A 13,419-nucleotide genomic window follows, 5' to 3' on the forward strand; every position below is an offset into this window, starting at 1 on the left:
CCCCTACAAACTCCATAGAACAAATCCTGGCTATCGGGCCCGAGCCAGAAAGCCCCAAATTAGTTGGAGTGCCCTACACCTCCATCGGAAATAGCCCACCGGATCCATTGGGTCTATTTCCAGTGGCATATTTCTGGTGAACATGTGAGCTTTACATGCTCTCTGTTACCTCCACCAGCAACAGGTTTGATATTAAAGGTGAAAATGCCATATTTCTGGTGGTTGTTTCTAGTGACATTACTGTCATTGGGAGACAGTGTCTGTACACTTGGGGGTGACCTGTGTGGGTCCCTCTCGATGTTTCTGATGTGTACTGATGTATGCTTCCCTTGTGTCTAGGACAGTGACGGGCACGTGCCCCAAAGCCAAGATTAAATTGATCGATCGGTGGCCATACTTGAACCTAAACATGATCGATCATAAAATAGGGGAAGGATGGACTGTGTTTATTTTTAAATTTTTATTAATTATTTAATTGCTCACATACTTAGAATTATTTGTTTAATTGAAATTGTCATTTTACGATCATGATATGAATTGTATGGAAATGTATGATGGGATTTGGTGTGGCCGAGGTGGTACCGATACCATGATCTTCGTGTGTTTGGATGGGTGTGTGTGTGTGTGAGATGAAATCCGACGTGGCCAAGGTGGTGTCGGTGCTGTGATTTCCATATGCATGTTGCATTCATGCATTGATTATGAGCATTAGAGTTAGTTGTAGTCGTGGGTTACACTTTGTGGCCAAGGTCTCGCTAGTATCGTGTACCTTGGGACTACATTTGGAAATGGATACACTTCGTGGCCAAGGTCTTACCGGTGTTGCATAGTCCATACTCAACTGTGATATGTATGCTAGATTAGGTAAATGGTCTTGGGTTTTACTTTGTGGTCAAGGTCTCTCTGGTATCGTGTACCCGGGACTGTATTTTGGAGATGGATTACACTTTGTGGCTGAGGTCTCTCCGATATCATGTAATCTATACTAACTGTATCATTATGAAGGCATGTAGTATATATGTGGTTAGGTACCACTCCCTATGCTACACACCCTTGCCAATAGGGGTTGAGGTGTTAGATAACTCATTGTGGTATGTTTGATGAGCCTTCCCGAAGTGCCACTCCCGTGGTATGATGTGATTGTTATCGGAGGAGGGAACCTATCGTACATGGCGATGTGTTACCGGTGCCATGACTTCTAGGAGGGGGTTATCAAGGGTTTTCTGGGTGACCCATGGATGCATACGGGGATCAGTAGGCTTCTAATCACGGTTAGGGTTTGTATCGCTGCTTAGTTGATGTCATTTTCGAGACGAGGGATACAGCCTAATGCACCATAGTAGCATTTACCAGACTTAGTTTGTATTGTTAGGTGGATAATAAACAAATGAACTGCATCACCAGCATCATGGACTATGTGTTTAATTTCCGCAATCATGCATCATAAATATTACTGCTATTGACTTGCTTGGATGTGCTTGACCCCACCCCTCACTGAGGGAGTTGGAAAGCTCACCCCACATATACACCCCTTTTTAGATGATGATGCAGGTATTGTGGTGCCGATGGTGGGTGATCTAGTATCTTTTAGGCCAGAGTACGGTGTGAGCGACTAGTGGATGGCAGAAATGAAGGAGCATGATCAGGACTTTGCTTGCGACCACTATTCTTACGCCGCATCGTGAGATTGTACATCGTATTGTGATATTTTTGGATATAGTTGTGGATTGTATATTTTCTTGAGATTATAGTTTATGTCATAGATGAATGTAATAGAATAACTCGATTATTGCTATTATATTACCTTTAGATGTTCCCCATTTTATTTATAAATTATGCACTATACTCTGATTCCGCTGCTTATACTGGTTTGTGATGTGAGATTGTGAAAATGTTAAGGTACTGCTATCAGATATCCTGGTAGGTTTGTAAGACAGGTACGTGTATTACTCACACCACCGGTATTCCTAATGGTATGTTGGGTCTGTCGGGAGTGGGGTGTGACAGCTATGGTATCAGAGTGTGAAGCTCTGCCTTAACTCACAATCTCGACCAAACCACGACTTTGGGGAAATTAAGATTTAATAAAAATCTCAAGACAACAATAATTGAATTTGCACAATTAGGAGACAAGTATAGGTGTTGAAGCCATTTCATTATAATGAAGAACTTGAATACACAGCTTACACTTTTTATGAAAAATTTAAAGTACAGAAAGCGGGAAACCCTAACTAGCCTAAGACTAAGAAATCAAACAACTGAAGCATATGACATAATGAAAAAGTTCAACTAAACCTAAAACATCAAACTCAAATAAAAATATGAAAATGGAAATCCTAAAAGCTACAGTGGCAAGCATGCCACTACTCTTGCTACTACTACTGCTACTGGTTCTGTTCTTGGCCCTGAGCGTGGTTTGGACCATGCGTTCTTGGAGGAGGCACCAGAATGCCGAGGTGGAAGACCATTGCCTACATCTATGCCTCTAGAGAGGCCACTCTATTGTCCATAAGACAATAGGTCCTATCCATGCTCTTGAGGTGGCCATCTATGCTCCTCATCAGTGACAGAGTGGTGTCCAGACGGGCCATAACATCATTGAGACCATAAGGCCTCACACCCCTAGTACTTTGAGATGTAGAAGCCGCCATAGAACCCATAGCCTGGGGATCAGGTGGTGGAGCCCCACCAACCCCAGCAGCTTCTCCTCCTGCACCAACATCACCGGCACCGCCACCCTCTACCTCTATAGGCTACTGACCCTCTCCTGGGATAGGTGTCAACTCCCTCAAATCTATGGTCATCTTCCTCAGTGAATCTTGGTTAAAGTCTGTGACCTCTTCACCCAAGCGTGCCTCACCCTCCAAGTTCACCCCAAAACGGCAAAAGATGTCAGTCAATATACTCCCGTACTATAGGTTCCCTACTTGCCGATCCTGCCATTCAGACCGAGTTACTATGGTCCACATTAGGAGGTAAGGCAGACATATCTGCACCCCCATGTACACGCAGTATGTCACGTAGGCTTGCAGAGTGGATACCTCATTATAATGTCCATAGGTGGGGAGGACATTCAGCTGAATTGCACGATAGACAACCTTTGGAGTGGCAAAGTAGTTGACTGAATGGTTCCATCCTATGGCTTCCTTAGTCAGGATGTCATTGATCTCCTGGAAGGTGTCGGGACTCTGAAATTCATATGTCGGAGTCCGAGGTGGGCAGTACACTAGGTTATCGGTATTGCTGATCATTAAAATATTTTCCAGTTGCCCCATGTCAAAGGAGATCTCCACCCCCTTCACATAAGAGGTGATCTAAATCTCTTCGGTACCCCGGTTCATGCATTCCATGTTAGAGTAGAATAGCCTAACCACGGTGGGGTAGTAGTATCGGTTGGGTTTCAGGATACAGTACCACCCGATCTCCTCAAACCATTGATGAAGATAGAATGCACAGAAGTTGTTGGTCCTCACATAGACTCCTAGGTCGACGTTACGGTGATCAAAAAACTCCCAACGGTCTTGCTCAACCATAGAGCGAAACAGGATTGGGTTGAACTGCTTAGTGGCATCTTGCTCCTCTTGTATAAGAGCACGTCAGGTACATACACGGTGTCCAGAAATTGTTACAAGATGATTCCTAAGGATTTAGAATGGAAAACCTAGTTAAATGGCTGCATGCAAAACTCACAGAGAAGAAAATCACAAAAACTAGGTTTTAGAGAGAGAAAACATACCTTAAATGCGAATGTGGCACTGATCGATCGTGAAATAGCGCGAGGAAGGTAGGGAATGGGTAGCAAAATACTCCTTGACTGTTTCCACACCTTTCTCACAAGAGTAAATAGGGTTTTGTATGAATAAACCAGGGCCAAAGTCTATTTATGGCCGATTTAGTGCCTCCGGAAACACTGGGCATGCTCCTGGTGTCTGTTTCCAGTGATGTAGAAATTGGGTTTTTGGCCTCTACTCTGCCCACCAAAAATACCACTGATGTTTTTGGTGGATTAAACCATATTTTTGGTGGTTTGACTCCCTGTTTCCGATGGATTCATTTGAAAAATAAATTATGTTAATTTTTCAAAACCTAAGTTTTATTTGGGCTCTTTGATGGTGTGCCTCTTTGGGATGTGTGCATGATCGGATCTTAATATGTGTGGACCCCACTTATACATGTCCTAACCCTAATTTTTCCAATTGTGTACATGTGGAACCCATTATGTATGTATGTGTTCCAATTACATGCAACCTTGTTTATGCATATGTACTAATCGGATTCCTTCACAGGAATCATGTCACGTCGGAACACCCGATCCAGCTCCCAATCACGCCCGTCACCTCCCGCTTCCCCTATATAGTATTGGGGTAGACCCCACAATACGCCACCGGCCCCGCCTATACTTAAGGCCTAGGATGTGGCATCCATCTTGAATAACATGATGCGGGAAGTGGAAGAAAGGAAAAACTAGTTTATGGCCGGGATCGATAATAGAATCCAAGAGACAATGGAAGCACGTAATGCACCGCCCACACCTCCTACTCCATCGGCACCCATTCTAATACCCACTAGATCGGCTACCCTTTAAACATCTAGTGGGGCACAAGTGCATGGGCATGTGCAAGACCCGATGCCGAAACAAGCTCAAGCCCATGTAGAGGGTTGGGCAAACTTGAAAAAAATGATGGAGAAGTTTCAATGGCTTAGGCCCCATGTTTCTCCAAGGTGGGGCAAGACCCGTTGTATCCATCAAGATGGATTGGTGGAATGGAGAAGGTTTTAGACTGATGGGCTACCCCAATGAGCAAAAAATTTTGTATGTTGGCTATCAGTTACAAAATGAAGCAAATGATTGGTGGAGTGCCACCGAGCCAATTCTGAGGGCTAGTAACCCAAACCCTACTTGGCCAGACTTCAAAGGGGCCTTCTTTGAGAACTATTTTCTGTAAAGCTTCCGGGATAGGAGAGAGAGTGAGTTCTCTCAGTTGGTTCAAGGTTCCCGGTCTGTGCTCGAGTATCAGTAGTGCTTTGAGGAGCTATTCCATTTTGCTCCTGAGCATCTGAGAGGTGATAGAGCCAAGGCAAAGAAGTTTGAGAAAGGGTTGAGGCTAGGTATTGGGTCAACCATTGTGGGTTGAAACTGTAAACCTATACTGAGGTGGTCAAAGTGGCCAAATCTATTGAGGATCGGCATAGGGATAACTACACAACTCGGTAAGGAACGGGAAAGAGGCCAAAGGGATCTACTGACTCTAGGGGAGGCAGCAAACCTTTTCGAGTGCCTTATGTCAACCCAACTCTAGTGCAATTTAGGAGGCCTAATGCTAGTCAGATTTCCCAATCCTCCCGATCTAGTGCAGTATCCCAGTCTTCAGGATCGGGCCCGAGATGTCTTCATTATGATTAGCCAGGCCATATGGCGAGGACATGCCCCCACCGAAGGCCAGGTGATGCACCCTACACTATGCCACCTAGGCCCCAGTAGACATATTCAGCCCCTAGATCAGCACAACCCCTACAGGGCCAGAGACCACAGGGTAGAGTGTTTGCTATGATGGCGGAGGATGCTGAGGATGCTCCCGATGTAGTGACAGGTACATTATTGATATCATTATTCCACCTAAGGGGATGACTCAATGTTTGGCTATGAGCACCCCTATAAGAGGTGTAGTGGGTTTAAACTATGTTTATAAGCCTTGCCCAGTGACCATAGGTGATCATGAATTGAATGCTCACTTGATTGAATTGGATATGACCGACTTCGACGTGATTTTAGAAATAGACTGGTTGTCCGCATATAGGGCCAATGTGCTATGTGCAGAGAAGGCTATCATTTTCAAACCTCGTGATGATGATGAGTTTGTGATCCAAGGGGATATGCCCAAGAAACCTAAGAAAGTTATCATATCTGCACTCTATATGAAGAAGCTACTGGATAAGGGATGTCAAGGCTACTTAGCATCTGTGATGGATACTGAGGTAGAGATTAGGCCATTGACTGGGCTAGATGTGGTGAGGAAATTTTCTAATGTATTCCTGGATGACTTGACAGGCTTGCCATTGGACTAAGAGATGGAATTTGCTATAGACCTACTCCCCGGCTCAGCACCAGTGTCAAAAGCCCCTTATCACATGGCCCCCATGGAATTGAAGGAATTACAGGTGCAACTTTAGAACCTTCTGAAGAAGGGATTCATTAGACCTAGTGTGTCTCCATGGGGAGCACCGGTATTGTTCATCAAGAAGAAAGACGAAAGTATGAGACTATGCATCGATTACCAAGAGCTTAATAAGCTAACTATTAAGAACCGATATCCTTTGCCAAGGATAGATGATTTATTTGATCAGTTGTAGGGTGCCAAGGTGTTCTCCAAGATCGACCTTAGATCGGACTACCACCAGATTAGGATCAAGGATAGTGATGTGAGTAAGACAGCCTTTAGATCAAGGTATGGACATTATGAATTCTTGGTGATGTCATTTGAGTTGACCAATGCACTAGCTGCATTTATGGATTTGATGAACCGGGTATTCTAGAATGTCTTAGACAAGTTTTTGATAGTATTCATTGATGACATTTTGGTCTACTCCAAGAGTGCAGAGGAACATACTGTTCACCAAGTTAGTACTACAACGACTGAGAGAGAAGCAACTCTATGCCAAATTCAGAAAGTGGCAGTTTTGGCTGTCACAAGTGGCATTCCTAGGCCACATTGTTTAGGCCAAGGGTATAAAGGTTGACCCAGGTAAGGTGAAGGCAGTTCTAGAATGGAGAATCCCAAGAGTGTAGCAGACATACGTAGTCTTCTAGGATTGGCCGGATACTACAGAAGATTTATCGAGAACTTTCTCCCGCATTGCTACTCCAATGGCCTAACTCACATAGAAGGGTGTAAAATTTGAGTGGTTTGATGCTTGTGAGAGAAGCTTCAAAGAGCTAAGGTAAAAGTTGGTATCAGCTCCAGTTTTGACTATTCCGACCGGTATAAGTGGTATGGATGTTTATAGTGATACCTCCAAGCTGGGATTGTGTTGTGTATTGATGCAGCATAGGAAAGTCATTGCTTATGTATCCCGTTAGTTGAAGGATTATGAGAAGAACTACCTAACCCATGATTTGGAGTTGGCAGTAGTGATTTTTGCATTGAAAATCTGGAGACACTACCGGTATGGTGAGAAAAGTGAGATCTTCAGTGATCATAAGAGCCTCAAGTACTTCTTCACCCAAAAGGAGCTTAACATGAGGCAGAGGCGTTGGTTAGAGCTGATGAAGGATTATGATTGTACTATCCACTAGCACCTAGGAAAGGCCAATGTGGTAGCTGATGCACTTAGTCAGAAATCCCAGTCACTGACTCTTGCATCACTGACCACAAATGGGTATCTTCCAGAGGAGGCCAGGAGACAAGACTTGGAACTATTAGTAGAGGGGTCACCTTGTCACTATCGGCATTGGTGGTACAACCTAGTCTAGTGGATAGGATCAATGCAGTTCAGGTTACTGATGCAGAGTTGCAGAAGCTAATAGCATAATGCCAGGAAGGAACCCAAAAGGACCCAGATTTCTCGGTGACTAAAAGCAGGATTCTCAAGTTCAAAGGGAGGTTGTGTGCCCAGTGATGGTGATTTGAGAGACACAGTTTTGAGAGAGGCACATAGCTCTCCATACTCTATTCACCCCGGCAACACTAAAATGTATAAGGACCTCAAAGGCTCCTACTGGTGGAGAGGAATGAAGAATGATATGGCCACACATGTGTCTAGATGCCTCACATGCCAGCAAGTCAAGGCTAAGAGACATAGGCCCCATGGGTTATTGCAATCCCTACCTCTTCTGAAGTGGAAATGGGAGAATATTACCATGGACTTCATCACGGCCCTACTCATACACAGAAGGGTATGGATGCCATTTGGGTAGTTATGGACTTCTTGACCAAGGCAGTTCACTTTATCCCAATCAAGATTACATTTTCTATGGACAAGTTGGCCAAGTTGTATGTCAATAACATCATCAGGTTACATGGTGTACCAGTTAGTATCATCTCTGATTGAGATCCCAGGTTCACTTCCAAGTTCTGGACCTATGTGCAAAAGGCCATGGGCACACAGTTGGCTTTCAGCACTGCCTTTCACCTTCAGACTGATGGTCAGTCAGAGAGGACTATTCAAACATTGGAGGACCTACTCTGAGCATATTCCTTGGATATGAGTTATAGTTGGGATGAACACATTTCTCTTATTGAGTTCTCCTACAACAACAGTTATCAGGCCACCATCGGAATGCCCCCATTCGAGGCACAGTATGGCAGGAAGTGCCAGACTCCACTCTATTGGGATGAGGTTGGTGAGCGGCATATTTTGGATCCAAACTTATTACAGGCTACTAGTGAGAAGGTGAATGTGATCAGAGAAAGGATCAAGGAAGCTCAGTCCAGGTAGAAAAGCTATGCATATGTTAGGAGGAAACATCTGGAGTTCGATGTTAGAGACAAAGTGTTCTTATGGATCTTCACAGTTAAAGGGGTGATGCAATTCAGCAAGAAAGGAAAGCTTAGTCCAAGGTTTATGGGATCGTATGATGTACTAGATAGGATCGGACTAGTAGCTTACCAGATAGCTTTGCCACCAGAGTTGGAAGGTACATATGATGTCTTCCATGTATCTATTTTGAGGAAGTACATTTTTTACCCGAATCATGTCTTGACTTACATACCTCGTGAGTTAGATGAGGACTTTGCCTATGTGGAGTATCCAGAGAATATTTTTGATCGGATGGTCCATATTCTTCATAACCGCACCATTTCCTTCGTCAAGGTGAAATGGATGAACCATCCCGAATAGAAAGCATCTTGGGAGCGAGAAGATGAAATGATGAAGCGGTATTCTGGATTGTTTGATTTTCCAGGTACGTTCAATTTCGAGGACGAAATTCTTGTAAGGTGGGGGAGATGTTACTCCTGTGCCCTAATCCGGTCTAATTTAAACTGTTGTGATAGGTCTCAGATCAAAAATCGAAAGTACGATTGGGTTTTATCTCATGGCTACGCATTGCCGATGGGGTAGAGATGACCCCACATGTTCATGCATTTTATGCCTATCTAACTGGAGGGGATACCTTTCGATCCTAGGCGGTAAGTGACCTGACTCCCCACACTTGATTTTTGACAGGCATCATAATTGTCGAAAAGCCTTGGGCATGTTTGAGGGCAACCACCCATGTGAGACCAACCATGGGACAACAAGCTATTAAGACAGCAAGCAATCTTGACCATTAGAGACAAGTCACCGGAAGCAGCCTGGGTGGTGCCTGTTTTAAGTGGGTCCATAGGCTACTGTCAAGGTTCCGATGCCCATGGGTCCCACCACTAACATCGTAAATGGTTTCGGATGATCCCAAATCATTCTCCATATATTCCTCTTAATGTGAACACCTTATGGACCTAAATGTGCAGATCCTCATGCCCCGAAATTCATTTTAGCCTGATTGGTTAAAGAGTGGCCCAAATCAAACAGACCCTTAAGGCCAACTTAAGTTATAAGTTGGGAAATGAGGATTCATTTCCTCATTTCCCTTGTGCCCAATGTAGGAGAGGAGAGAAAGAGGAGAGGAAGAAGAAGAAGAGGAAGGAGAAGGGGATTGAAGGCCTACCTTGGTGCCGACTGCCACCTTGTTGCCAGAATCGCTACCGGAGGTAGGTACAACCTCCCATACTATTCTCTCTCTCTTTATTTTGACCTAGACAAAGATAGGAATGGATGGAATCTTGGTGTACACACCATGTTAGGGTTGTAGGATGGGTGTTCTACCCTCCTAGTGTTGTTGTCGAGCTCAAACTAAGCTCGGTGAGTTCTGACAACATATAATGCCAAAAGACCAACTAGGGTTTCGATCATTCGATTGACATATCTCCCAATGGCTTAGTGGAATTGAAATTTTCTTGGCTTAGAATGATGCTAGGGACATACCCTACAAACTCTATGGAACAAATCCTGGCAATCGGGCCAGAGTTGGAAAGCCCCAAATTGGTTGGACTGCCTTGTACCTCTATCGAAAATAGCCCACTAGATCCACTGGGTCTATTTTCGGTGGCATATTTCTGGTGAACATGTGAGCTTTACATGCTCTCTATTACCTCCATCAACAATAGGTCTAATATTTTCGATGGAAATGCCCTATTTTCGATTATTGTTTTCGGTGACATTATTGTCATTGGGAGACAGTGTTTGTACACTTTGGGGGTGACCTATGGGTCCCTCCTGATGTTTTTCATGTGTACTGATGTATGCTTCCCTTGTATCTAGGACAGTGATGCGTACGTGCCCTGAAGCCATAATTGAATTGATCGATCGGTGGCCGTACTTGAACCCAAACACGACCAATCGTAAAACAGATGAGGGATGGACTATGTTTATTTTTAAATGTTTAGTAATTATTTAATTGCTCACATGCTTAGAATTATTTGTGTAATTAAAATTGTCATTTTACGATCAGATATGAATTGTATGGAAATGTATGACGGGATCTGGTGTGGCCGAGGTGGTACAAATACCGTGATCTCCATGTGTTTGGATGGGTGTGTGTGTGTGAGACAGAATCCGGTGTGGCCGAGGTGGTACCAGTGTCATGATTACCATATGCATGTGTGCATTCATGCATTGATTATGTCCATTAGATTTTGTTGTAGTTGTGTGTTACACTTTGTAGCCAAGGTCTCGCTGATATCGTGTACCCCGGGACTACATTTGAAAATGGATATGCTTCGTGGCTGAGGTCTTTCCGGTGTTGTATAGTCCATACTCAACTGTGATATGTATGCTAGATTAGGTAAATGGTCTTGGGTTTTACTTTGTGGCCAAGGTCTCTCTGGTATCGTGTACTTGGGACTGTATTTGGAGATGGATTACACTTTGTGGTCGAGGTCTCTCCAATATCGTGTAATCTATACTAAATGTATCATTATGAAGGCATGTAGTATATATGTGGTTAGGTATCACTCCCTATGCTATGCACCCTTGCCAATAGGGGTTGAGGTGTTGGATAACCCATTGTGGTATGTTTGATAAGCCTTCCCGAAGTGCCACTCCCATGGTACAATGAGATTGTTGTCGGAGATTGGAACCTATCGGACGTGGCCGATGTGTTATCGGTGCCATAATTGGCAGGAGGGGGTTATCAAGGGTTTGTTAGGTGAACCATGGACGTATACAGGGATCAACAGGCTTCTAATCATGGCTGAGGTTTGTATCGCTGTGTAGTCGATGTCATTTTCGAGACGAGTGATACAGCCTAATGTGCCATAGTAGCATTTACTAGACTTAGTTTGTATTGTTAGGTGGATAATAAACAAATGAACTGCATCACGAGCATCATGGACAATGTGTTTAATTTCCGTAATCATGCATCATAAATATTGCTGCTATTGACTTGCTTGGATGTGCGTGACCCCACCCCTCACTGAGCGAGTTGGAAAGCTCACCCCACGTATACACCCCTTTCTAGATGATGATGCAGGTATTATGGTACCGATGGTGGGTGATCCAATATCTTCTGGGTTGGAGTACGGTGTGAGTGACTGGTGGATGCCAAAAGTGGAGGAGCACGATCAGGACTGTGCTTGCAACCACTGTGCTTAAGTTGTACCGTGAGATTGTACATAATATTATGATATTTTTGGATATAGTTGTGGATTGTATATTTTCTTAAGATTGTAGTATATGTCATGGATGAATGTAAAAAAATAACTTGGTTAGTGCTATTATATTACCATTAGATGTTCCCCATTTTATTTATAAATTCTGCTACTATACTCTGATTTCGTTGCTTATACTAGTTTGTGATGTGAGATTATGAAAATGTTAAGATACTGCTATCAGAGATCCTAGTAGATTTGTAAGACAGGTACGTGTCTTACTCACACCGTCGATATTCCTAATGGTAAGTTGGGTCTACTGGGAGTGGGGTGTGACAGATGGTAAATCCAGTGTTTCGTAGTGCATACTCAACTACTTGTATGCTAGAATAGGTATATAATCATGGGTTACACTTTGTGGCCGATGGTATCCTGATATCATGAACCCCAAGACTATACTTAGAAATGGACCCGCTTCGTAGTTGATGGTAATTCCGGTGTCATGTGGTTCTTACTAATTGTATCATTATGCAAGGCATGTAGGATATTGTGGTTAGGTGACATTCTCCATGCTACGCCCTCTTACCAATAGAGGGTAAGGTGTTGGCTAACCCAATGGTGGTATGTTCGATGAACCTTTTCAAAATGTCACACCCACAGTACAATGTGATTGTTGCTGGAGATGGGAACTAGTCCGGTGTGGCCAATGGTAATTCCGATGTCGTGACTACCAGGAGGAGGTTATCAAGGGTTTTCTAGGTGACCGACAATCGCATTTCAGGACCAATAGGCTCCTAATCATGACTAGGATTTGTATCATTGGGTGACTGATGTGCGAGTGTTAGGCCCAGGATATAGCCTAATGTGTCATAGTAGCATTTACCAGACTTAGTTGTATTGTTAGTTGGATTAATAATCAAATGGATTGCATCATTCGCATCATGGACTATGTGCTTAATTTTTGTATTCATGACATTATGGAATATTATATATGTGAATGTTGTGCTTGGTTGTGCATGAACTCCACCCCTCACTGAGCAAGTTAGAAGCTTAGCCAACGTATATGCCACTTTTTTAGATGATGATGCAGGTACACTAGTGCTGTTGGGTGGTGACTCAACCTCATTGGGGCCTAACTATGGCGTAGGTGACTAGTGGATGCCAAAAGTCGAGGAGCATGATCAGGACTATGCTTGTGACTACTATGCTTATGTGGCACTGTGAGATGCATGGATCTCTTTTGATTATTGTAATACTAACCTGGTGATTTGTATACTTTTGGGCTTCTTATGTATAAGTCTTGAACTATTGTAATAGAACAACTTGGTTATATATATAATATCATTAGATGATTCCCCATTTTAATTATGATTCTACTATTATATTCTGAATCCACTACTATTGGATTGGTTTGTGTTGGGAGATTATGAATGTTAAGGTACTACTATCAGAGATCCCAGTAGGTTGGTAAGACGGGTAAGCGTCTTACTCATACCACTAGTATCCCTAATGATAAGTTGGGTTTACTGGAAGTGGGGTGTGACAATTCCACTTAGGTCACTTAGCCTTGGGACCCCAATAGTTTTCCTTATCAAGATACCCTTAAAAAAGGACTTACCAAGTCTGGTACGTGAGTTACAAGACACGAACCAATCCTGGTCCAAAAGGAGCCCTTGACAGAATATCAAATCTTCCCTAGAAGGAAGGATATCTCCAATACTTGGAGTTCCCATAGCAAGGACATCCTCTATATTCACTTTCCTATCACAACTCTTGCTATATCTAGACTCCT

This window comes from Macadamia integrifolia, unplaced genomic scaffold, assembly GCF_013358625.1.
Source record: "Macadamia integrifolia cultivar HAES 741 unplaced genomic scaffold, SCU_Mint_v3 scaffold1416, whole genome shotgun sequence".
Taxonomy (NCBI): domain Eukaryota; kingdom Viridiplantae; phylum Streptophyta; class Magnoliopsida; order Proteales; family Proteaceae; genus Macadamia; species Macadamia integrifolia.